General features: G+C 44.0%; 1 protein-coding gene across 1 annotated transcript in view; it reads right to left on the reverse strand.

Annotated features, from left to right (window-relative positions):
• The window catches only part of SLC22A23 (solute carrier family 22 member 23), a 128,651-nt gene that overhangs the window by 101,443 nt on the left and 1,139 nt on the right, over window positions 1-26,069 (reverse strand). The gene's annotated exons all lie outside the window — the stretch shown is intronic.

Consider the following 26,069-nt stretch of genomic DNA (forward strand, 5'->3'; position numbering starts at 1 on the left):
TGGGAGACGCAGCCTCAGACGGGAGGGTATGGTGATCATGGTGACAATAGAAGGTTCCTGTTGGAATCGCCATCCCATTTTTTGCTAGGAAGAGATCAATCCTAAAAAGGTCAGAATAGTGATAGCCTGACCCCTCTTTCATTTTATGTACAATACGGAGTCATGGGACATCCTTAATTGTTATAATAAAGGTTAAGTTTTAAAGCTCGTCCTTCTTAGAAAACTCATTAAGTTCTAACTTCCATGTTTTTGTCACTCTGTAATTAACAGTCTAATGGGGAGGGGGGTTCTTTTTCCTCTCACCTAAGGTGCCAGGTTAGATAGATTCAGCTTTCTATGGTTGTCACAAACGAGAAAAATAAAAATACAATAAACTAACTAATGAGAAAAATGCATTTTACTACTGTCAGCGAGGATTGAATCCCGATTTCTGAGAATGAATTAGACAGAAATTATGGTTTATTACAATGTTCCTACTGCAAGTGAATGAAAGGCAGAATAAACAAGAAATACTGGGTACATGCCAGGTTTAGTTCATTCAGAATACAAGCGTCTGTTTTTGCATTTTTAGCAAAAAAATAAAATAATGGTTAATACGTTGCCTGCACAAGATATGCTGGCAGAGCATACAGATGTAGTCAAGTGTATGAGCAAGAGTGCGCCTTTATGAAATTGATTACATGAAAGTCACATACAACAAATCCTGAACTGTAAACCACAAGTTCAGAATTACGTCCTACAATCCGTCAGGCAGACAGAAGAAACCGTTGGAAAATTCTCTGGTGAGGCCTTAGAGTGCTGTGGGCATGCTCAGTGACTGCAGAGTGTGGAGGGAGGTGGAGCTTATTAATAAGCACTATGGGGAGTGTGAAAATTGCAATATTGAATTTTTTTTTTTTTAACACATACATGTTTAATATAAAAGCTTAATTTAAAACCAGTCACTTTCTGATAACACTGCCCAATGATGATTTTGTTTTGGGCTCAAAATTAGCGTATTCTTATGTATTTCCATCTGCTGAATTTAAAAAAAACAAAAAACCACCATCAAAATGGCTGATTAGCTTTTGCTTTGGAGATACAGTGACATGCCATGTCCATAGATTTGTAAGTTATAAACAAATGTTGCCATGGCCCCCTGCACACGGGCGAGAATTCCCCGGCGGAATTTCCTGCAGAATTTCCGCCCGTGTAAGCTGCCATAGGATTGTGTTAGAAAACGTGGCATGCTCTGTGAGCCCCGCACAGAAATGTCACTCCCCGGCCGCTGACTACGCTCTGCGCATGCACCGGCTGGGCGGCAGCCGGCACATCACAGAGCCGGAGCCGCTGGAGCAGGCGAGTGCCGCGCTAGTCCCTGCAGGGGCTCGGGATCCGACCCGGCTGTCTGCAGGCGGCCTATGACCGAGTTTCATATTGATTGCTTCTTTTTTCAGAATTTCTGGTTTTGGAGTGCTTTTGAAGTGTAAGATTTGCTATATCAAAATGACACGAAAATGTGTAAATTTAGTGAATAATTTTTATTACATTTGTCTGTATTACTTCACAATGGCAACAGTCTTCCTTCTATTCCTGTTGGTCATGTGGTTTACATGAAGGAGACTTATGCAAGCATGACAGCCCTCCTCCACTCAAATATGCTGAACACAAGTAAAAAAATCTGTGGCGATCTAAAAGTAGTCTCTGTGGGACAGTAGGGATAGGAAATCACATTACATTCAAGCGGACTGGCCTGCAAGAAATCTTGACTCTACCGAGAAAAAAAAGTCGTTGCCGAGCCTCTCGTGGACCCCAAAGAGGTTCTTCTTCCACCCCTTCATATAAAGCTGGGTTTAATGAAAAATGTTGTCAAAAAGGCATGAATCAGGAAGGACAGGCATTTCCTAGATTGAGTGATGCGAAGGTTAAGAAAGGTATTTTTGTTGGGCCACAAATTCAACAACTTATAAAGGATCCTGCATTCGACCAAGTTTTGGAGGGAAAAATAAAGGAAGCTTGGCAAGCCTTAAAATTATTCATGGATTCTTAGGCAACAAAAGAGATAACTACACTCAGTTGGTGATTTCTGGAAAAATATCAACTCGGATGCAACATGCCCCTTAAAATCCATTTTCTCTACTCCCACCTAGACTTTTTCCCTGCTAGCTGTGGAGCTGTCAGTGATGAACATGGAGAAGGTTTCATTACAGAAATATCCTGGTGGAATCTAAGATATCAGGGCCATTGGAATGAAGCAATGCTTGTGGATTACTGCTGGTCTGTGTGTAGGGATGCTCCAGAAATCACTTACAAGAGGCAAGCCAAAAGAAACCGATCTCATGAAGTCATCACATAATTCCCTTCACACCGAACCACCCGCCAGGAATTCTTCCATCAATTTAGAACTCTTAAAATGTAATGGTCATTAAAAAAAAAAAAAATTCAAATGCACTTTCAATGTTGTTAGTTTATGTAATTAAATGTATCATTTTCTCTTAATCAGTTAAAATAACACACTTCCACCTATTGTATATCACAGAAACTAGAGCTAATAAAATGGTTTTTTTCATATTCGTTTCTCACCCCCAAATTAGTAAGATTTGACTCATGAAGTTAAGGAAACAGTCAGAAAATTTATATTGTTTGGCCAGTGTGATAGGTTCCCTTTATTAACATCTGTCATCTTAACTCATGTGAAACCAAGAAATACCACTGTGGAATTTAGGATACCGCTGCTAAAATGTGTTAACCAAAGCCACAATTTACTATCAAAACATTCATATGCGGTGTCATTTATTTTTTGCTGTATAAAAACAGTCAACTTAATTTGAATCTATAGAAGCCACAGACCTTACAGAAGTCGTCCTGTGGTTTACCTCTCAAATAACCATATTGCGAAGCATTCAGTGAACTTTCCAGCAACAAAGCAGAGTTGATGAATCACAGCTATTGCATGCGACCTTCACTAACACACTTAATTGAAGGCCTTGCTCGGCTATTTTAGGTACAGCTATCTCCTAACCCAGCATTTATTTTAAATGCTGTACTTATCAGTAGCCATAAAAACCTATGCATTATATCCTGGTGGTTGTTAGTAATGGCAATGTGTGTTGGAGGTGGTTTCATTTGTTATAATGCACTGTCACGTCTGTGCAGAGCCCAAGCACCACGCTCAGCACGGACGCGGGGCGATTACCACAATAGTAGGGATCGTGCAACGCCAGAGTACACCACTCCGCACGGCGACAGGGAACGTAAATTCAGTAGAAAAACTATAAACTCCGCTAAGCGTGACAGTAACACCAAGTCCAGGGGAGGATGGAGCCTGGCCCTAATCTAGCTGGAAGAGTGAAGGGGCCCTACCTAAAGCGGGGACATCGCCTCAATAAAGGCAGCCCAGCGGTCTTCTTTCTGGGCCCTGATTGTCCCTATAGGAACCCCAGGAGAGATGCACTGACACAGAACCAAACAGAAATGAAAGGCAACAAAACCAACTGAAAAGAAAACAGCAGCTACTGAGTGGGCGGAGCTCAAACTATTCCGACACTTGGCGAGTGCCTACCAGGTCTGTCAGTATAAACTGGGATATCATACCCAGAGGCTGCATGTTGGTATATGTCAGTGAGCATGCTAGCCTTATATCATGGCTGCATGTCTGTATGAATGTGTGGTCTGAGTGATCCTGATGAAACAGTAACATCATAACTGTGTTAACGCATCGATACATAGGTGCAAATGGTTGTAATAGACGTTCTCTTGCAAGGACAAACACCAGCACAACACTACCCATTGGCCAAGTTTTCAGTATAGATGAGACTTTATTCCCAGTCTCACAAAAAACTAGCACATACCCGAGCTAGAAGCCACACAATTTTAACATCAGTCAAGTGACATCCCAAATTCAATGGGAATGAGGAATACTCTTAGACTTACATGAATTAAAGAGAGCTAATCCATCATTATTAGATAGGCGTTTAGCAAAATAGAAGAGGCATACATGTGTGATTTTAATGGAGCCTGGATCCTGGTTGTGTTCCCCACAAGCCATTATGTGGCGAAATTAACTAGACTCCAGCAGTATTACAGTGTCCAAATATGAGACAGTCCCATCAGGGAATTTATTATTCACAAATATCTAAATTAGAATAATTTAACATCTTGTGAGTACAAGTAAATACTTACCTTGGGATAACAGCTATTCGCCATCTATACCCCGTGGTTTTAACCGGATAGGCACATTAGTATCAGCATTATCTCTATCTGGCCCTATATATACACACACAGTATTGATAGAGTTGTGGGGGGGAACTAAGAACCAACCAATATGTGTTATCTCCAGGTTGGATCCATCTATTGCCCCCATAGACACAGCCTATATACGATAGAAACATTGGTATTGTATCTTTGGGTCTTAGGACAGATAAGATCTGGTTTGATACCAGAATAACTTATGTTTGTTTCTTTAGAATGGGTTTCATGAAGAAGCTTAACGTATTAATAAAGGTTATATTTTATCATTAATTACTAGGTTCTCATCAGTGAAGAATAATTAAAGCCGAGAACTGATCTGTTTCTGTGACTAAAACTGCAACATTAAATTCTGCAGTGGAAAAAGGTTCAGCTGCAAAATTAGGGACGTCTTGCGGAATCGTTGTGGATTTCTAAAAGACAAGTGATGTAATTCCCCAGAACGCATTCTGAAGCTAGAAATGCACCAAAATCGGTGTGCAGGTCCCTTACTAGCTGGTTTGTGCAGCTACTGGATCTACCAGTTTCACCATACCAAATCAACACTGATACAATGTTAGATATTTACCCAGGCGTCGTCGCTCACGCGAACCTAAAACAAACCAGCATATTGATGTGATTAAACTAAATTGGATCATTTTAGGCATGCCTGCAAATCCACTTAGCCCACTGACACTGTCAGCCAAAGTGTAATATTATCTGCCAAATCCACAGAGTGCCCCCATGTCTGCAGTCAGCCACCCAAACAGGGAGGCTAGAGATGTGTAATAGGATCAGTATACACCATGTCTGCAGGCTAAAGCTTTTATATGTAGACGTGAATGTACAGAACACCACACAGCTACATTGTAATAATTAGGTCAGCAGTAAAGGGGTTGCCATTGGTGGCAGCAGGGAGGAAGACCATTAGGCTTTGTACTCAGCATAGTTAGTGGCCGCCTGGCCAGTCTGGGTTTACACTGACTGCAACAATGACAAAGTTTTCTTTATCCACAAGACTGCAGCAGCCAATGACAGGCCCTAAAACACAGCGTCACTAGTTACTTCCCATATACAAGCCTGGGCCTGTCGAATATTAGCCTTTGTGACCTGTATACAAGATGTCATTGGGGCGAGGGCTGTGGAGTTGGTAAGCCAAACCTCAGACTTCTCAATTTTCCCCAGACTCTGGCTCCTTCATACGACTAAATAATATGGCCTGGTAATGTTTTTTGATAAATAGGTGATTAGATAAATAGAACATATTTATAGGACATTCAAAATTTTCCTAGATTTCCTATGAAAGGAAATATACCACATTAAATAAAAGAAAAAGCCAGAGTTGGTACATTTCTACCGACTGACCACCACCGTGGGGCAGAGCGTGCTGCAAAAAAATAAATAAAGTTGGAAACCTTCAACTTTTATTGGCGTTCTTGCTTTCAAGCTCTCTGCATCCTAAACATTTTGGTTGTACTGAAGAAAAATAACCCAGGGGGAAAAAATGTCCCATCTACAGCGGTAGAGGTTATATACAGAACAGTAACCTTCTTGCTACAGGAGAAGTCCGGCACCAGCGCCCCACACCTGTCTGTAACCAGGCGGGGAGGTAAACAGCTGGCGCTGCTATGAGGACAAGGGGCAGAGCAACCAGGAACAGGAAAATATGTATTTAAATAAGAAAGTGCTGGAGAGGATCCAGGACAAGCTGAAGGGACAACATAATTAAGTGACATTGTAACTATTCTCTGAAGCGGTTTTACCTTACATTTACAAGCTACAACAAAGGCCATCAACCACAGACTTCTCTCCAGCAAATAAAATCTTTCCATATGGAGGGGGATCACACAGCTTTCTTTTGCCCAGGGTAAAAATGCATAAAAATTGCTAGTAACAAAAAGTATAGTTTATGGAACAAAACTTATTTAACTGTAACAAATAGTCCCTCGTCATACTGCTCCGTTATGAACATATGTGCATAGTAAGTCCAACAGTCGTGATGGTGTAGACATTCATCTTGTGTATAAAAGATAAATCAGTCCTGACGCTCCGCTGAAAATCTCCCTCATATAGATCCCTCTTAGAGACTGGGACGTCGGTGGTAAGCAGGACACTGGAGTTGGCCTGGGAGCGGGACCTGGGCCTCTCGGGGGAGTTATGGAAAAAGGCCTACGGCATGACACATAAGATGAATATATCTAGCAGGATGCAGGAACTTAACTATAAAATCTTGACACGATGGTAAAGGACGCCCGAACGGTTGGCCAGAGTGTATCCCCAGTATCCGGATCTGTGCTGGAGGTGCCTTATAGAGAGGGATTTTAGTACACTTGTGGTGGTTCTGCGCACCAATTCAGCCACTTTGGCAGGAGGTAGGAGCGCTGTACACAGCGGTCTGCAAACAGGTGATCAACCTTACCCCAGAAATTGCCTTGTTATCTATGATCCCGGGTTCGATATCCCACATAAAAAGGCTCCTATTTGCAATTTTTCTTGCTAGCCACGAGACAAATCATTCCTAGGAAATGGAAGTCTACGACTTCCCCCACGAGATTGATGTGGTTAGAGTCCCTAGAGTCTAAAATACATGGAGCTGTGTGCCAAGGACGAGATGCGTTTCACCAAATTATACTCAGTATGGGCGGTGTGGCTTCAGTCCCGTTCCTCCCCAGAACTGAACACCTGGTTGGATAATGGTGCCCTTAGTCCCTGATTGGCTTGAGATACCCCTTGCTAAATGTAGTAGACAGTGATAGGACTGAGTGTACAAGCTGGAACCATGGTCAATGTGGACAGATTATCCCTATCCCCTTCCCTTACTCCACCCTATGTTTTCTCTTTCCTTCTCTTTCTTTCCTGTCTGTCTATTGTTTTTGCCATTCTTACTTTTCTCTTTATTTTCCCCAGGTGGTTGGTTCTTTCGGAGGAAGTTGTACTGGGGAACTATATTATAACTGCTGCCTAAAATGGGGGAGGGGTGGGGGGCTGAATAGCAAAACAGAATGGGTATGGTGTTGATACTTTATTGTAATCATATTTTCATTCTGTATGCTTCAATATTAATTGGAAGTGAATAAAATATATTTTTTGAACCATAAAAGATAAATCATTACCGCTGATGTAAGAAAATCTCAGTGCACTCTTATTTTTGTATATAAGCGCTGCGGAATAAGTTGGCGCTATACAAATAAACATTATCATCATCTCAAGTGTATTAGACTAGTTCTCCCACCTTCTAATGTACTAACTTAGATGGCCGAAGAACCAAAGCAGTCCATATGTGGTGTCCATAACACTACAATGTGGCCACGTTATCGCCATCAGAATCTTGATAAAATTTAAGCTAACCTCTATATAAAAGATAAGCTCGGACTGTATTCACACGGTTCAACAAAACCACGTGCTTTTTTGCTGTTTGCGCAGGTATTTTGCTACATTGCAACCAAAAATAAATAAATAAATAAATAAATAAAAACACACACATTGTTTTCCCAATGCATTACCACATCCAAGCCACCCTGTGTTAAAGGAAAGATGTTATAAAAAAAAAAACAACCAATTATATAAACCATATTCGTGCTAAACATTTAAAGGGGTTGTCTCGCGGCAAACATCAAAATTTTACCTTACCCCATTCAGCCTGTCACCCCCCCCCCCGGCATAAAATAGCATTTTAAAGCGGTTTTTAAACCGCTTGCTACTCACCGATGTGATGAAAGATGAACTTATAAAATTCTTCTCCCAAGAATGCCGCCGGTCCTTTCCCAGGGATGCACTGCGGTTTTCTCCCATGGTGCACCATGGGCTCTGTGCGTTCCATTGCCGATTCCAGCCTCCTGATTGGCTTGAATCGGCACACGGGGCAGGGCGGAGCTACGCGATGACACGTAGAAGGGGGCGGAGCCAGAACGCCGCTCGTGCCCGGACCGACCAGAAGCAGAAAACCGCACAGCGCAAGCGCATCTAAAAACGCCAGAAGACATCAGAATTAGACGGAGCCATGGAGACGGGGACGCCAGCAACGGAGCAGGTAAGTGAATAACTTCTGTATGGCTCATAATTAATGCACGATGTACATTACAAAGTGCATTAATATGGCCATACAGAAGTGTATAACCCCACTTGCTGCCGCGAGACAACCCCTTTAAGAATTTGGCAAGTTTTTTTTTTTTTACATTTTTTGTTCACAAAACTAAGACTTCTGTATTTTTCACACGGACCATAAAGCCTAATACTAGTCTGATACTTTCTCACATCTGTAGAGAACGCTTTGTATCAGTCATCTCACTAACAAAGGCGGGTTGAGAGGTAACACCTTTATGTAGAGCTCAATTAAAATTAATAGGCCTAATGTATATCACATGTTCATAAGGAGAAGGTGATCCTAGCCCAACTGGTCGTTTCACCACATGGCTAATAACTAAAGTATGTATACAAATTTGTATTTTCTCTACACATATGCAATTACGTTTTTGCACATGTATCTCTAAGACCGGCTTCACACAAGTGAGAAAATCGTGCAAGATTTGTGCATTGTGAGACGCAGAACTATGAATCCCATTCTTTTGAATAGGGTCATACACAAGCAGTTTTCCTGCATGGCACTGTGATGCAGGAAACAAAACGCGACGTGTTCCATCTTTGTGCATGCTCTCCCATCGCAGCAACCATTGTTTTCAATGGGGCCGGCGGCAGCATCTTACCATGTGCTAGGTGCACACAGTACGAGGTCTCCCATTGCAAACAATGGGAGAAACTCTGCGGTCCCTTCTTACCCGAAGTGATGTGAGGCTGTTTTGACATGGAAACACCTCAAATCCACAGGGAATTCACATGCATGGCGAGCGAGATATGGGGCATGATTCACAGCCCCACATTGCGCTCGCCCTCGCCAAGTTAGCCCTATGGTATGGCACATCACACACTGTACAGACCAAAAAGTCTTACAATTTATGCAGTGTATGACAATACACTAGCAAAGAATTACTACATATACATTGCAGGCAAACAAAAAACTATATTGGCATATTAGAATATTTCTTTCCACTGCAGATCAAACAATATTCCGCAGATCCTTTGCAAAAGAATTTCAATCCAAGTTTAATGTAACATGCAGCAATATATGCTTTATAGGCCCAATGAAGTGTCCATGATATTGCCACTTCTGCATCTCTTGACCAGCGGCACCGCGCTCATTAGGGGCCACTGGGTACCGGGGCGAAGAACTACACTTACAGCGCAAAGACTTCAGAGGAGTGTTGTATCTTCTGAGATCAGCTGCTGCTCACTGCATACCACTGGCACAGATTTTGACTCCGCTTTGAATATGGAAATGCTGTGAAATTTGCCAAGTAAATTCCGCAACACTTCCACTACGTGAAAATGTACCCTTACTCGGGATTCAACCAGAAAATACTTATTACCTATCCATAAAATAGGTGATAGAAGTGTGATTGTTGGGGGGGGGGGGTTCTCACCACTGTGTCCCCCTTACTTCACCTGCAGCGAGGGGGGAATTGAATAAAGCAGTGATCACACATGGAGAGATAAGGGGATTGTACCAGAAAGCACTTAACTGGCATTGAATTCTAAAAAGGATAAAAGCTGGAAGTGCCATAAAAAAGAAAACTGAAGAGCGGACATCAAAAATAGAAGGTGTTGTCAATAGTGTTACACAGAATAGTCATCAATGCTCCATAACATGCAGCACCAGCCTGCCGTACACCTCTTCCAGTGTATGTAGAACTAGGCTGGTATCAGACTACCGTTAAATTTTTACTCACCCATCCAAGCATAGAGATTTGCGGCTTGTTAGTAGGATATTCGATAGGAGTCCAAACACTAGAAACATCACCGATCTCTATGGATGAAACCCAAGTTAAGCACAGCAGCTCCGTTTGATACTCCCTGCCCAATAACACTTCATACCTGGTGCTGTGCAGGTACTGCAAATACTAAGCAGGCAAAAGCCCTTTGTTCTAGGGATCGTGGAAATACCAGAGCTCCGACTCCAACTGATCTGTAAGTTACAGCAAACTCTAGTTAAAGGGAACCTGTTAGCCACTATAAGCACCATAAACTAAGTTATTATTTATTAAATATGTAATTAAATTGTGCTTATAGTTTAGGTGGCAGGGAGTCTGGGAACCATTTGTCATACTCACACACTTCCACATGCCTGCATTGACTGCCTGCATGCGCAGATTTTACCGGGGGGACACCGCAGGAATGGGGAAAAAGGGATGGCACGCAACTCTTCAGGGCTAAGGCCCATGGACAGGTTTCTACCACGTTCCCCGCGGCGAGATAACGCAGCTATTAGGTGCTATGGAACCAAATGGCTTTTCTGCCTGTCAGTGCTCACATACGCAATTCTGCTGCGGATTTCCGCTGTGGAGAAAAATAGATAGATTAAAAAACCGACATTTTCTATTTCACAGGGTTTTTCCCACAGCAGAGGTCTCCATTAATATACTATTTCCGCGATCACTGGTGGACTTTTATTTACTTCTGCAGTACTCCCACAGCGTAAATCCGCAGGCGTATTCAGCTCCGTCTGTGGGCATGATCCCTCAGAATCCCTGTCACCAAAACTGGGGGGGGGAGGGAGGCAGCGCCTGAAATGGCCAATTACCGTACTCTAATTAGTACCAGATCTTTTTCCAGTGCATATCATGTGCCTCCTAGCGTATTGCATGCACATTTGACTTCTATGGGAACCTTTGGTGTGCTTCTATGGGAACCTGCTGGGGTTTTTATTTCTGTGTGACCGAACTGCGCAGGATAAAAGAAAGCGCATGTGAACAACCCCACTGAAATCAATGGGTTCTATTCTGTGCGTATTACACACGCAAATACATCCGTATGAGTCTGGCCTAATTCTGGCATGTGAACTTCACTCTAAAGCTGATAAGGTTTTAATGTAGAAGCATTCCAGAAGATTATCACTGGCTAGACACAAATGCACAAAACATTCTTTGTTGCCCAGATAAGGTTAACAATGTATAGATTATATAGACACAAACCGGAATTCACAGTTTAGCACAGCTAAACTGCAAAAAATAAAAAAAAATTGATGGGCCACCAAGTTCAATACCAATTGTTTAATCGTTCTACCAATTGTCTTGTTATGGTAAACATGCATTAAAAACCCCACACGTGTTTTTACCTAAATAAAGAGCAAAAAACAATTTAACAAAATTTCTGGCAAATAGCACAGGATACATTTCCTGTAAAAATGCCATCATCAGAACAGCAGGGCTACATAGAGCAACGATAACTGATTAAGGGAACCTTGACATGTAATATTTGGCCAGCGGAGTTATCACAACCACCAGATGTGCGGTGACAGGCAATAGGATATTTTTTATTCCGTTCACACTATGGGATAAAAAGCCTGGTAATTTAGCCATTCTAGGGGGTTTCTTTGCAGCTACAATGTATTCACACTGTACGATACGTCTAGAACTGTTTTATAGAACTATTTTGTTTTATGCCCCAGGCATGACACCAAATACCTTATTTATATGTATTCTGCTGAACCCCTACTAGCATGTGTGGGGTGACTTATGGGAAAAAGAACTACCAAATTTATGAACACAATGTTCAGCAAAGCTATTATGACAATACTATATAATCTGTCAAAAAAAGTAAGCAGCCCCATGTAAAGAGAGCAACAATCCCAGTTCAAAGAATAGAAAGAGATCTGTAACCTGAAATCACGTAGGATGCAGGAAAAATACTTTCAGCCAAAAGGCTTCAAAATCATGCTGAACAACCCTGAGAGAACAAAAAAGGTGTACAAAGCTCCTTTTTGGAAAACACATGGGAGGCATAGAAGGCGAACCGCACGCCCTTCGGTATTAGATCTAGTCTAAAAGTAACAGAAAAAGCTTGAAGAGAAAAATTTTGGTGAGAGAAAAGCAGACGAATACCATCCAAGTGATTCATGCATGAGAACGGATAGAACTTGTATTCTTCTGAATTAGCCAAGGCTGAACCAGTTGCAGCAGCGCAGGGCTGTAATAGATCAAGTAGTTCGCTGAAGGCCAAAGATATAGACTTCTACACCATCAAATTTCTACATTACACGACAAGACCTTAGGAAAACATTTACGCTATTAAAGGGGTTGTCTCGAGGAAGCAGTGAATTTTTTTTTTTTGCCCAGTCCCCCTAATTAAGCATACATTACTAAGCCCCCCTGTAAATGACTTTTCTAGCTGGTTTGTACTTACAGTTCCAGCGTTTCAGCAACTTATAAAAGTTTCCCCAAGATGGCCGCCGGCTTTTTTCCCGTCGCTTGCTGTAGCCCGACGTGCGCGCTCCCGAGACGCTGCCAGCTGTGTCTCCATGACAACACGACGCCCCGCAGCCGCCGACCGGACCCCTGGAGTGAACACGGCCGACCAGTCACCCACCGCCAGGCAGCAGGTAACCGGCGCAGCCCCCGGCGCCCCAGCGCTACGGCCCCGGAGCCCCAGCGCTACGGCCCCGGAGCCCCAGCGCTACGGCCCCGGAGCCCCAGCGCTACGGCCCCGGAGCCCCAGCGCTACGGCCCCGGAGCCCCAGCGCTACGGCCCCGGAGCCCCAGCGCTACGGCCCCGGAGCCCCAGCGCTACGGCCCCGGAGCCCCAGCGCTACGGCCCCGGAGCCCCAGCGCTACGGCCCCGGAGCCCCAGCGCTACGGCCCCGGAGCCCCAGCGCTACGGCCCCGGAGCCCCAGCGCTACGGCCCCGGAGCCCCAGCGCTGGGCTCCGGGGCCTTCACCTGTTAGTGAAGATCACCCCCCGACCCATCACTTACCTGGGCGGCTTCTCGGGACAGCTGGGCTGCTGGGCTGGGCTTCTCCGCTGGGCAGCTCCAGTTTCTACACCTTCCTCTAACAGAGGATGGTACAGAATGGCCGCTCCAGCGCGCTCCCGAGCAGTGACAGCTCGTCTGCGCATGCGCAGAAGAGCTGTAGCGGGGAGCACACTGAAGCGGCTCGTGCTGAAAGGAGAAGACCGGACTGCGCAAGCTGCCAGCGAATTTAGACGGAACCATGGAGACGAAGACGCTAGCAACGGAACAGGTAAGTGGAATAACTTCTGTATGGCTCATATTTAATGCACGATGTATATTACAAAGTGCATTAATATGGCCATACAGAAGTGTATACCCCCACTTGCTTTCGCGAGACCTCCCCTTTAAAGTATTTATACATCTCAGCATCCCAACCGTTGTGGTCCATCATAGTTTAACCAAAACAAGTGCAGACAAGAGCAGTTGGCTATAGAAACAAAGTATCACCTTTCTATTTTTATTTTTATTTTTTTTTTACAGAGAGACTGAAAATGAAGGCAAATTGATCATATTATTCACCTTATATTCATGTTTGCACTGGTTTTCATTTATCATGCCTATTGTGGAGAATAGAACTGGTTTGAACTCATGAGCGGACATGGAAAGAGATGTTTACATACGTAACAAAGGTTTCTATACTGATAGAACTCATGTAAAAAGTTTACCAAACTTGTAAGCATGTCCTGCTATTTAGTTATAGAATGCGTGCGAGACTTCATCTTCCTTCAATCGGAAATTCATCAGGCTGGAGAATCTATGCCAGAGATAAAACATAGGATAGCACTGGGGCGAAGCACAATACTAAATATGGACAAAATGTGGAAAAGTAGGGATATCGGCATTGTAACTGAACGCAGGATAGTGCAAACCACTGTTTTCCCCATAGCCATGTATGGATGAAAAAGCTTGACTTCGAAAAAAGCTGATAGGAGGATTGATGCGTTGGAGCTGTGGTGCTGGTGAAAGCTGCTGTGTAAGGCCTGGACGGCGAAAGTAACAAAACAGAGAAGTCCTGAACCGTATAAGACCCGATATATCACTGGAGGGCAAGAGGACCGGGCTCAGGCTCACGTATTTTGGCCATGTAATGAGAGCAGAGTCGCGAGAAAAATCTATAATGTTTGGACAGATCATAGTAACATAGTTCGTAAGGCCGAATGAAGACAATGTCCATCTAGTCCAGCCTGTCTATCCTGTGTTGTTGATCCAGAGGAAGGCAAAATTAACCCAAGAGCAGAAGCCATTTAGCCCTTTTGGGGAAACAATTCCTTCTCAACTCCCTAGTGGCAGACTGTTCCCTGGATCAACCGCTAATAGTTCCTACCTGCCTGTATACCCGGATTAACAAATAATCTTAGATTTATATCCTATAATGTCCTTCCTCTCCAGAAAGACATCTAGTCCCCTTTTAAACTCCTCTATGGATTTTGCCATCATCACTTCCTCAGGCAGAGAGTTCCACAGTCTAACTGCTCTTACAGTAAAGAACTCATTTCTATGTTGGTGATGAAACCTGCTTTCCTCTAAACGTAGCGGATGCCCCCTTGTTATCGTCGCAGTCCTGGGTATAAACAGATCCTGGGGGGAGATCCTTGTATTGTCCCCTCATGTATTTATACATGGTTATTTGGTCGCCCCTTAGCCTTTTTTTCTAGAGTAAATAATCCCAATTTGGATAGCCTCTCTGGGTATTCCAGTCCCCTCATTCCATGTATTCGTTTAGTTGTCCTTCTTTGAACCCCCTCCAGCACTGCTACATCTTTCCTGAGCACCGGTGTCCAGAACTGTACGCAGTATTCCATGTGGGGCCTGACGAGTGCCTTATATAGTGGGAGGATAATGTTCTCGTCCTTCGCCCCCTATACCTCTTATTGCACCCCAAGACTTTATTTGCCTTTGCAACAGCTGACTGGCATTGGTTACTCCGTGGCAAAAAAAAAAAAAAAAGACCCGGACACCAAAAGATATGATGGCTGATACTGGCATGAATATCAAACTGAAAGAAGCAGTGCAAAACTGAAAAATATGGCAGAAGCTCGCCATGAGTCGTGAGTGACTAAAATGGCTAACGACAATAGTTATAGTATGTAAACATTCACTTTCTGATTATTGGAAAGTCAGCAGGATGGTCAATTCCTGCATCAAATTACTGTAAAGTAGGTGCTCTACATAAGAGGTTTCTCAGAACGCAAAGCGCAGTAGAACAACGAGCCAGCGAAGATTAAGCGGGAAGGTTTCAGCCCTACTGGTGTGTGGATGCATCTATGGGTAATAATGCATATTGTGCTGCTAGAGAGCACAGCGTCCATCATTCTAGAGGAGTGAACCAAAGACTTGACATCACATAGGACCAAGCTTTTAACCCCTAAACGCCACAGGATGCAAGTTTACGTCCTGGCAAGGTGGTCGTTAACACAACAGGACTTAAACTTACAGAAGGTTCAGAAGCGAGTCTGCGCCATCCCGCAGCAGGAGCCAGCTGTGACTGATAGCCGGCCTCCCACTGCAACAGTGGAGATCCATAAGAACACCAATCCCCGCTCTTAACCCCTTACATGCCACAATCAATGCACATCGCAACATGTAAAGGGATCAGAGGGAGCGCGTTCCCTCCGTGACATCATTGGCCATCCGTGATGTAACCGGACGCCATACACTGGTATCCAGGCCTACCATGGCCTATGATTGCTATTGTGAGCAGTAATAGATCTATATAATAATGCATTGCAGTATTTCTAGATCAGAGCTTTTTTGATTGTGTAAAGTATAAAAAGGAAAAATACATATTTGGTATCATATCTGTAAAGATCTGTACAATAAACGGTACACACTGTTTATCCTGCATGGCAAACACTGGGAAAAATAAAACCTTAAAAAGGCAGAATTTATGTTTCTCCCTGTTCCCTAAAAAGAAATAAAAAAATAAAAATAGATAAGTGAAAATTATGCAAGACATACCGTATATACCGGCGTATAAGACGACTTTTGAACCCCGAAAAATCTGCTCTGCAGTCGGGGGTCGTCTTATGCGCCGGTAATACAAAAAAAAAAAAAAGTGTAAAAAAAAAAAATTTATTACTCACCTCCCACGGCGTTCTGTCGCGCTCCGGCAGGATGTCGCTCGCTCCGGCAGGCTGTCGCTCGCTCCTCGTCGCCGCCGCAGCATAGCTTTCTGAATGCGGGGCTTGAAATCCCCGCTTCCAGAAAGCTAATACACACGCCGGCAGCCATGACATCATTGAATGGCTGTGATTGGCTGAAGGCGCACGTGTTAGCAATCACACCCATTCAATGATGTCATTGAATAGTGTGATTGGCTGAAGCCACGTGTGCTTTAGCCAATCACAGCCATTCAAAGATGTCATGGCTGCCGGCGTGTGTATTAGCTTTCTGGAAGCGGGGATTTCAAGCCCCGCATTCAGAAAGCTATGCTGCGGCGGGGACGAGGAGCGAGCGACAGCCTGCCGGAGCGAGCGACATCCTGCCGGAGCGCGACAGAACGCCGGGGGAGGTGAGTAATAAATTTATTTTTTTTTCTCCACTGTATACCGGCGTATAAGGTGACAGTTGGGGGGTCGTCTTATACGCCCCGTCGCCTTATACGCCGGTATATACGGTATGTACACAAAAGTTGTAACAATAAAAACTACAGTTTGTCACGCTGAAAACAAGCCCTCCTATGGCCTTGTGGTCAGACAAATAAAACAGTTATGGTGTTTTGAAAAATGAAGATGAAAATCTAAAAAAAAAAAAAAAATCATTGCGCCCTTGGGGCCAAAATATGCTATGTCCTTAAAGGGCTAATGGATGAGGAATTCTTACACTAGCATACTAGCAGTGATTACTTGGTCCCATGTCATGTGTTTATTTTGTGTGAGTCATTGCAAATACTGAACTCCGGATTGCCTATAGAGTTCCCAGTGACGTCCAGTCAGAGCGTCCTTTCCGTTTACAGCGGTTGCACCTACTGCACAAACACCAATATCGGCCAGCGCCTCGCTGCCATCCGTCATGTTACCAGGTATTCAGACATATGGGAGCACTACTGCTGCCCATTTCCCCAACTAACCACTGTGTAATATGCATAAGGCCAACTCTCGGCACGTTCCTAAAATATGGCAGATTACACAGGTGCTAGAAGCAGATTGTCTCCATAAGGGTGTATTTACACAGGCAAGTGCAATATTGCACCCAGAAACTTAGACAGATATCACACTTGCAAAACCGTGATTTTTATAATAAATTATATATACATATATATATATATTTTTTTTTTTCAATGGGCAAGTCATATTTTGCAACAAATACGCATAGCTGCACTTGTGATGTTATTCCAATAGTGGGGGATGCAATCTCCTGACAGCCATAACTTTTTTATTTTTCCATTGACCTAGTTGTAGGAGGACTTTATTTTGCAGGATGACCTGTAGTTTCTACCTACCACTTTGGACTTTTTGAATACTTTTTTATGAAGATTTATACCCGTTGTGAATATGGCACCTTGGGAACACAGAAAGTGCTCTTCCCTGTTTTAGCAATTTGTGGGATGCATCAAGCATTTAGTCTCGCTGCAGTAGCTTTATAATAGCAGAACACCATGTGATTAACTATATGGAGGGTCGCCGAAATCATTTTTTTTCCTCATTTAAGGCCGCCTGCACACGAGCGTTCCGGATTCCACTAGCAGATTTTCACGCGCGTATGGTACCTAAATGTGCTTGCGGATAGGTGCGGATGCGTGAAAAATCACGCGCGGATATAAGCGGATGTGTTGCGGAAAAAAACGCGCTGAAAAATCCGGAAGACACCCTTATTGTAAACCCAACCCCTAGAGAACTGCCCATTCCCTGGAAAACAGCTTAAAAACCAACACCCAGACTCCGTTTTGTCCCTCTTGCTTGTGCGAGCACCGTTAAATTATTCTGGCAACATGCTTTCACCCGGTGAGCAGATGTCTTTGTGGGCATGGTTGATCCATGTAACTTTTTTCGGACGTACTATAAAAAATACTATATAAGTGTGGTAACGTAGTAATCGTACTGACCCATAGAATAAAAATATCGGGTCGTTTTTGTTGCACTTTGCGCGCTGCAGAAACAGGACGCACCGAAAGATGGTGGAAAGTCTTTTTTTTCTCTCCGATTACAATTTTTAAAGGTTTTTCAGTAAATTATATGGTACAATAAATAGTGCCATTGCAAAATACAACTCGTCCCGCAAAAAAATAACAAGCCCTTATACAGCGACGTCGATGGATAAATAAAGGAACTACGATTTTTTAGGGAGTAGGGGGAAAAAAGGGAAAAAAGCAAAAAAGCTCCGTCACTAAGGGGTTAAAAGTGGGGATGGAAAAAAAGCACAATAAAAACAAAAGTAAAACTGCTTGGCCACTAAGGGGTTAAAATGAAAAAAAAAGTACATTTGACGCAATAGCGAATAATACTCACGCAAGTTCTTCTGTTCTGCTTCTACTGCGTTCGTCCACGCATCCCCATAAACCTGCGCGGACAGTAGACGCCAGGATTGTTCCTTTCTGTTCTTGTCGAGGTATTCTGGGGAGTTACTGTCCCATAGGCTGGGGAAGTCCTGCATGATTGCCACAAGTTTCCCCATGTCGATCATTATGGCTTGTGGCAGGCTGGTGTCTGCTGGCTGCTCTCTGGTAGATGAGGGGACTGAAAGGACAGATCTGCAGTTGAAATGTGCCTGTGAAGCTCTGTGCTGTGTGTTGGGACGCCTCCTACCATGCCTACTTCCTGTAGTCATAGCAACCAGTGACTCCATCCGCAGCTGCACTGCGGATGTACTGCGTGAAAAAACGCACCCATTCACTTGTATTGGAGGCTTCACGCGCATGATCCGACCAAAATTAGAACAGGTCGCAGATTTTTTCACGCGCGTGAAAAAACGCGATACACATCCGTCCGTCTGGGGACAACTGCGGATCCTCATAGGAGTATATTGGCTGCGGTCTGGGGCGGATTATGTGCCTAAAATCACGCGCTTGAAATTCTGCTCGTGTGCAGGCATCCTAAAGAAGAGGAATAATGTGTAACATTGCTCCATTGCTATAAAGTGAATTCAAAATTCTGTTCCTAACTTTCCTCTCCTCCTGAGAGTATCAAAGCGACGAGTCAACTGCAACAAGAGAGCAAATCTACATATATGAGCCAGAAATCTGTTCATTACTGATGCTAACTGAAGTCATCCTGTGACTTGTCATCTCTTCCCAGAAAGCTTCGGGAAATATTCTGCTACGTATGAAAAGATAAATATACCGAGCAACCTACAACACGAGGGAAAGAAGGGCTCTCTAGTATAGTCATAAAGTAAAATACAGCAGGTTGGTATATTCTGCAATTTACAAACAAAAAGCACAAAATAAGCAAACCGAAAAATAAAAATAGTATTTTCTGCCCCAGTGATACATCAATTTCAGTGGTTCTCTCTTTTTACATACGGTTGGTGGCTGTGGAGCTGCAGTGCCGAATCACTGAAGTAGAATACTAGGTTTTGCCTTTTTCCCGTTTTATATTTCCATCGCTTTTATTCCTTTTCAAAAGACTTTTTTTCTCTTCTCCTACAGTGACTGCTCTTTAGCTCTTTAGCTCTGCTCCATTAAGTCATAGCCGTCTACAATCGGCAGCTGAATCTCAGCACACATTTACACTTCCACGTATGATTCTGGTCATTTTTCATTGTGTAACTCCATCCTTTGGCATGCCGGACACAAACAATGCCAAACCCCCACTGACTATAATGGGATCTATCTGCGTTCCGGCGTTACAACCTGTAGTTCCCTGTACAAAACAGCATACCATGTTGCGCTATTTTGGTTGAGATTTTATGCCAGATCTGCACCAGCGCCTGTGAATGACACCACTGATGCAGTTGTGAACCAACGGAGCTTCTACGTGGGGGAAACCTGTTGGGTGCAAGATGCCCAACAGGTCATCCCAGTGATAGTTTGTAAATGGAAGTGGGGCGGGATGGGGATCATTCCAGCCAACCTGCTTCCATCCACAGTAAGCAGGCAGTCATTCATAAGTGAGCGACTGCCAGTTTACATGGAGCGCTCCATCGTCCAGTTTTCTGCATGCAGAACGTTAATGTGAAGGAGAAGTGAAGGACTTCTCATTCGTCAGTCGGTGCATTTATACTGAACGCTAATCGTACAGATTCTCACTGGATTGCGAGAATCCAAGTAACTATGGTCCATGTAAAAGCCTTTAGCTGGATTTCCTAAAATGAGCCAGAGATTGTCTGATATTCAATGTCTTTCTCCTCTCCTGCTTCATGCACACAGCAGCTCTCCTGGTCCACATAAACAAGATCTCAGCAGGAAGACAATACGTGATATTTCCTTTACAGCAAAAGGATAGAGTGATTAAACCCTCGCTAAATCATTTGTGCAAGAAGACAACTATCAGTTGCCGCATGTATGCTGAGACATAGGATCCTTTTTTGTCACTCAACTTTTAATGCCACTTCAGTCTTCCATCAGCATAACTTTGTAAACTGAAGATGTTGTGGAACGCCTTGATACTTACAACTGTTCAAGGAGGTCCAGATGGGACGGATTTGCCATGGAATTTCCATGCGGACCCTCCGAACAAAATTCTGCGGCAGCAAAGTGGATGCGATTTTAAAAAGCTCATCCACAAGCCATGGAAATTGACATACGATGTGGAATTCAATTTCGCAGAACGTTAATTTTATCGCAATTTCCGCTGCGGAATTCATCTCTTCTCAAAGAGGGGTTGAATTCTGCACCGAAAGAAGAGATAAAACCCACACCAAATGGTACAGATTTGGAGGCAGGCTTTCCGCTGCAGAATGCTCGCTGCGGACACTCCACTGCCAATCCACCCAGCCATTTATAACAGACAATACCGTAGACTAGAAAAGACCCCAACGTAATATACAGAACAGGCTGGAGTAGATATTTCCACACCTTTTAAGATACTGAAGTCTGGATGTAATCTTGCTAACTAGTCACTAATTTGCATAATCTGAATAAGAAGTTTTACTATGCAAAGAAAATTCCCAAGAGAAGACTGCTTCTTTCTAATGTTTTCTAAAAAAATGTCTTAAATCAAGCCATTTCAAGAGTAATTGTTTTTCAGTAAAACCCAGGGGAGACATCTATTTAATTCATTTAAAGGTCAAGCTGAAAGGGACGGGACAACACAGCAGGTGTAATAAATACAAGGATGCTCATTCAACACCTTGTTTTTCTTTCTTTCATAGAAGGACCCATGGTACAAGTTTTATATCAGAGATTTCTCAATTTATGCTGTGGATTTACCAATGAAAGGCGTGAAATCCACACCAAAATCCACATGCAGATTTTGCCATAGATTCATCGTGGATTTTCCGTCACCGACAATACATCTCATGTGGACGTAACCCCAAGAGTAAGTTCATACATAGAGCTGATGCGGAGATCTATGCAACTCTCCTATTCATGTGAGTGAGGCTTACAGAAATCCACAAGCCCAGCGGGACTCAGCCACTCGGGGAGAGGGGTCCTGGCTCATAGACTTGTGGTGCAGACTACTAGCAAGTCAGGTTTCTAATAGTTTGAAGGTTGGGGTTCACATCTGCTTCCCCCAAGGCTGCATCAACTCAGATGACTTTCATGCGCGACTTCTGTCCAATTGTGACATGAACAGAACTTGCATGTGAAAAGAACTCATTCAGTTCAATAGGTTAGAGAGGTTTTCCAGGGAGAATACCATTGATTACTAATCCTCAGGATAGGTCATCAATATAGTTGATTGACTGGGGTGCATTGCACGGGACCCCGATCGATCAGCTGATTGCGGACGCACAATTACACAGAGGTCAGAATGGAAGCAGCGGAAGTCTTCCGCGCCAACTGCTTTCTTTGCGGCGCTGTGAGCGGATGCACAATCAGCTGATGGGTCGGAGTCCCGAGTGATGAACCCCAGCCGATCAACTATTTATGACCTATCCCGAGGATTAGTCATCAATAGTATTCTCCCTGGAAAACCCCTTTAATACACAAGTGATTTTTCTCTCAGACCGATAGGACACGCTGCAACTTTTTTTAATCCCAGACTATTTTGAGGATTCTTGTTTAGGAATCACCCATTATTTTCTATGGGAGCGTGAAAGAAAAAAACAAACAAACAAAAAAAAAACAACAACTCGCATGACATGGAAGTACAATCTTATTTTAAGGGCTTATTCACATGACATTCGCATATTAAAAATCTGCACATGCAATATGCAGTCAATAAGATCCATTGATTTCCATGGGTTCCTTCACAAGCATGTATTTTGCATGCACAATTCCGTTGCACAGGGGGAAAAAAAATATGTGTTCTATTTTCTTGTGCAGGGTAATAGAACGTATGAAACTAATTAGGCTAATTACCCATTACAATGTTCTGGGCTGTGCCTGCAGGTTTATCTGCATGAAAATGCAAGCAGAAAAAACACATTTGTGCGCGCAAATATGCATATATGTTCATATAAACCTAGATTATAGCATTTTACTATTGGAACCACATGCAGTTTCTCACACGTGAGAAAAACTAATGCAAATTGCATCCACATGCAAAAAAAAAAAAAGGGATTTTTTTTTTCATGGACCTGCCCACAACTCACCCATGTAAATACAGCCCCTTGAGCCGTATGGCAATGGGAGAGTAAGCTAACACCTAGCAGCTCAGCACTGACAGTGCATCATGCAGCCCTCTAATCTAATCAGCACTATTGTAGACGTGACACCGCCCATGACAACTTATGTCCTACACATCTACATACCTGGAATAGTTCACTTTCCATGACGGCAGCAATTATACAGGTCATTAAACTGTCACTTGTGGAGCAATTAGCCCAATTCTCCCAGCAGCTTCTACTCAGAACTGCACTCACTTCTTGGCAATACCCAGAGTATTTCCCCCACAAATCACAGCCTCACCAGGGAAATCCTCTAGTTATCAGACTTTTCTCCAAGGTTTGGTGGCAAATATAGTGGCTATAAACAGAGGCCATCACCCACCTTTCGATTCTAAAGTCGCGAATGGGAAGTTGGTAAAGTTTGTACCGCTAAATAGATTAACAAGGTGTCATTCAGAACTATAAAAACGCTTAGAAGCGGAAGCAGTAGTCAGCGACAAATTGGTTGTCACTCCGCTGTCTCTAAAGTAGATCTAGCGAAGAATAGGCCCCGTAGACTCTTGACAACACGGCTCATATTTATTAAGGTTGGCTATTCATTTGGCGATCAAAAAGCGCAGTGATAAGAAGCAAGTCTGTCAGAAGAGCACACGGTGTAACTTAACGATGCACTCCGTGGGGTGAGAAGGCAGAAGTTACTCCAAAGTTTGTGCCATTTTCTGGCTTGTGTATTAATAAAATTGTAAAATAAAATAAAATAAAAAAAAAAAAAAACACTGCCCATCAGAAGTTTCAGCACAGAGGTAATACGCACCATTCATTTGCAATTTTATTTTTTTTTTTACATCCAGTTGACAGATTATTAAATGTGGACTTATGGGACATTCACACAGCATTTACTACACTCTGTGATTACGTCAGGGGGGGGGTCCAGAGACAGACGCTACGTTGGTGCTCGCTTTACAAGGGATCTGTTAGTTGTCATATTTGGAGGCTAGCCCCAGCTATGCTATACTCCGAAGAGAAACGAACAGAACGTCACAATGCCACTTTCAGCAGCGGCGACCCCGCCATAATCACACAGCGTAGTCCATATCCCTGTTACATGGATCAAATTATCATTTTTTGTTTCTTTGGGTTTGTTTTTCTTTTTAAACAAAAATGGTTGTATCTTTCAAATTTAATCATTCCGTGTAAACACGGTCAACAAGTGAATTATCATTCATCTGCTTTTTCTTCATCTTATGCAGGCATGAAAGCAATCATTGGCTCATTCGCTAATCTTCAGTTTAAACCGCGATCGTTCAGTCGTTCTCACTTATCCAGCGAATGTGACGACTAAATGATTTCTCGTGTGAACGAGCCAACGATGTATCTGCTGTACAAACAGGCGAACTCGGACATCGTTCCCTCGCTCAAACGTGAAATCGTGTGGTGTAAACGGACGCTTAGTGACATTTCATTGGCATTTTATGTTATAATTAACAATATGTTAGTAATTAATCACCATTCTGGTAACTGGCAGGGTCTCAGCATTTGGACCCCCAATGATCCAGCATCACTCCCCTATGCAGAGGAGAGGTTATAAGTATAAGCTCTGTAAGTGTGACTGGTGGTGGGAGGGGGTGGGGGCACTGACACCCCCACAGAACTCCTAATGTTCTCTCTTCTTGGCGAGGTGGGCATGAATTAGGAGATTGGCATCCATGACTCTACAATGACTAAGACCGGATTCACACGGGCATACCCCCACACGCAATATGCAGAAAATAGAACCCATTGATTTTGAAGGGTTAAAAAAAAAAAAAAAGCTGCACGCTCTATCCTGTGCATTTGTGCAGGGAAATACAACATCTGGAACTAATCAGGCCAATTAGACATGCCAATGGATGGACCAGTCTTGGTGCTGCTTTTTTCTTTTGCACGCAAAATTGCATAACACTTGCAAAAACCATTCTGTAAAGACCTACGCAGATGCGTTTGTGCCCGTGAGAAGCCACCCCAAGTACTTTTACATGTAGCGATAGTTGTTCCCATGAGCCAATGATGTCACCGTTCGCTCGGGCAGACAATAGAGCACAAAAGATAAATTGTTTAAAAAAAAATAAAAAATGCCCGGATGTTCAGTCCGCTGTGTGAAAATGACTGAACGATCCGTGTTTATACCCGAGGATTAGCGAATGAGTCAGTGGCGATTTTCAGATAAGCATACGTATTAGCGTTCATCGTTGGCCGCGTTTACACTGAACGATTCGCTCAAATACAAATAATCCAGCGCTTTTAGTTATTAACTGTGATCGGGCCGTGTAACAGCACCTTAACCTGTTCACCGCCAGCTGACATCGTAGCACTTGGGCGATAGTCACATCTAATCTACCTAGGGCACACCTGTATAAGCAGAACACCCTTTAACCTGCGCATTTACTGGGCAGCCGTTACCCAAACAGCGGAGATCCCGGGGCGCAAGTGTGGGGTCATACCTGCGGTGGGGATTCCGTCTTCCAAAAAGGGGATTTCCCTTGGCTGAACGGGGCGGAAGTGTGGGGGTCACACCTGCGGCGGGGATTCTGTCTTCCAAAAAGGGGACTCCCCGTGGCTGAATGGGGCGCAAGTGTGGGGTCATACCTGCGATGGGGATTCTGTCTTCCAAAAAGGGGACTCCCCTTGGCTAAACAGGGCGCAAGTGTGGGGTCATACCTGCGGTGGGGATTCCGTCTTCCAAAAAGGGGATTTCCCTTGGCTGAACGGGGCGGAAGTGTGGGGGTCACACCTGCGGCGGGGATTCTGTCTTCCAAAAAGGGGACTCCCCGTGGCTGAATGGGGCGCAAGTGTGGGGTCATACCTGCGATGGGGATTCTGTCTTCCAAAAAGGGGACTCCCCTTGGCTAAACAGGGCGCAAGTGTGGGGGTCACACCTGCGATGGGGATTCTGTCTTCCAAAAAGGGGACTCCCCTTGGCTAAACGGGGCGCAAGTGTGGGGGTCACACCTGCGGCGGGGATTCAGTCTTCCAAAAGGGGGACTCCCCTTGGCTAAACGGGGCGCAAGTGTGGGGGTCACACCTGCGGCGGGGATTCAGTCTTCCAAAAGGGGGACTCCCCTTGGCTGAACGGGGCGCAAGTGTGGGGGTCACACCTGCGGCGGGGATTCTGTCTTCCAAAAAGGGGACTCCCCTTGGCTGAACGGGGCGCAAGTGTGGGGGTCACACCTGCGGCGGGGATTCTGTCTTCCAAAAAGGGGACTCCCCGTGGCTGAATGGGGCGCAAGTGTGGGGTCAAACCTGCGATGGGGATTCAGTCTTCCAAAAAGGGGACTCCCCTTGGCTGAACGGGGCGCAAGTGTGGGGTCATACCTGCGATGGGGATTCAGTC

This window comes from Eleutherodactylus coqui, chromosome 9, assembly GCF_035609145.1.
Source record: "Eleutherodactylus coqui strain aEleCoq1 chromosome 9, aEleCoq1.hap1, whole genome shotgun sequence".
In the NCBI taxonomy this organism is placed as follows: Eukaryota; Metazoa; Chordata; class Amphibia; order Anura; family Eleutherodactylidae; genus Eleutherodactylus; species Eleutherodactylus coqui.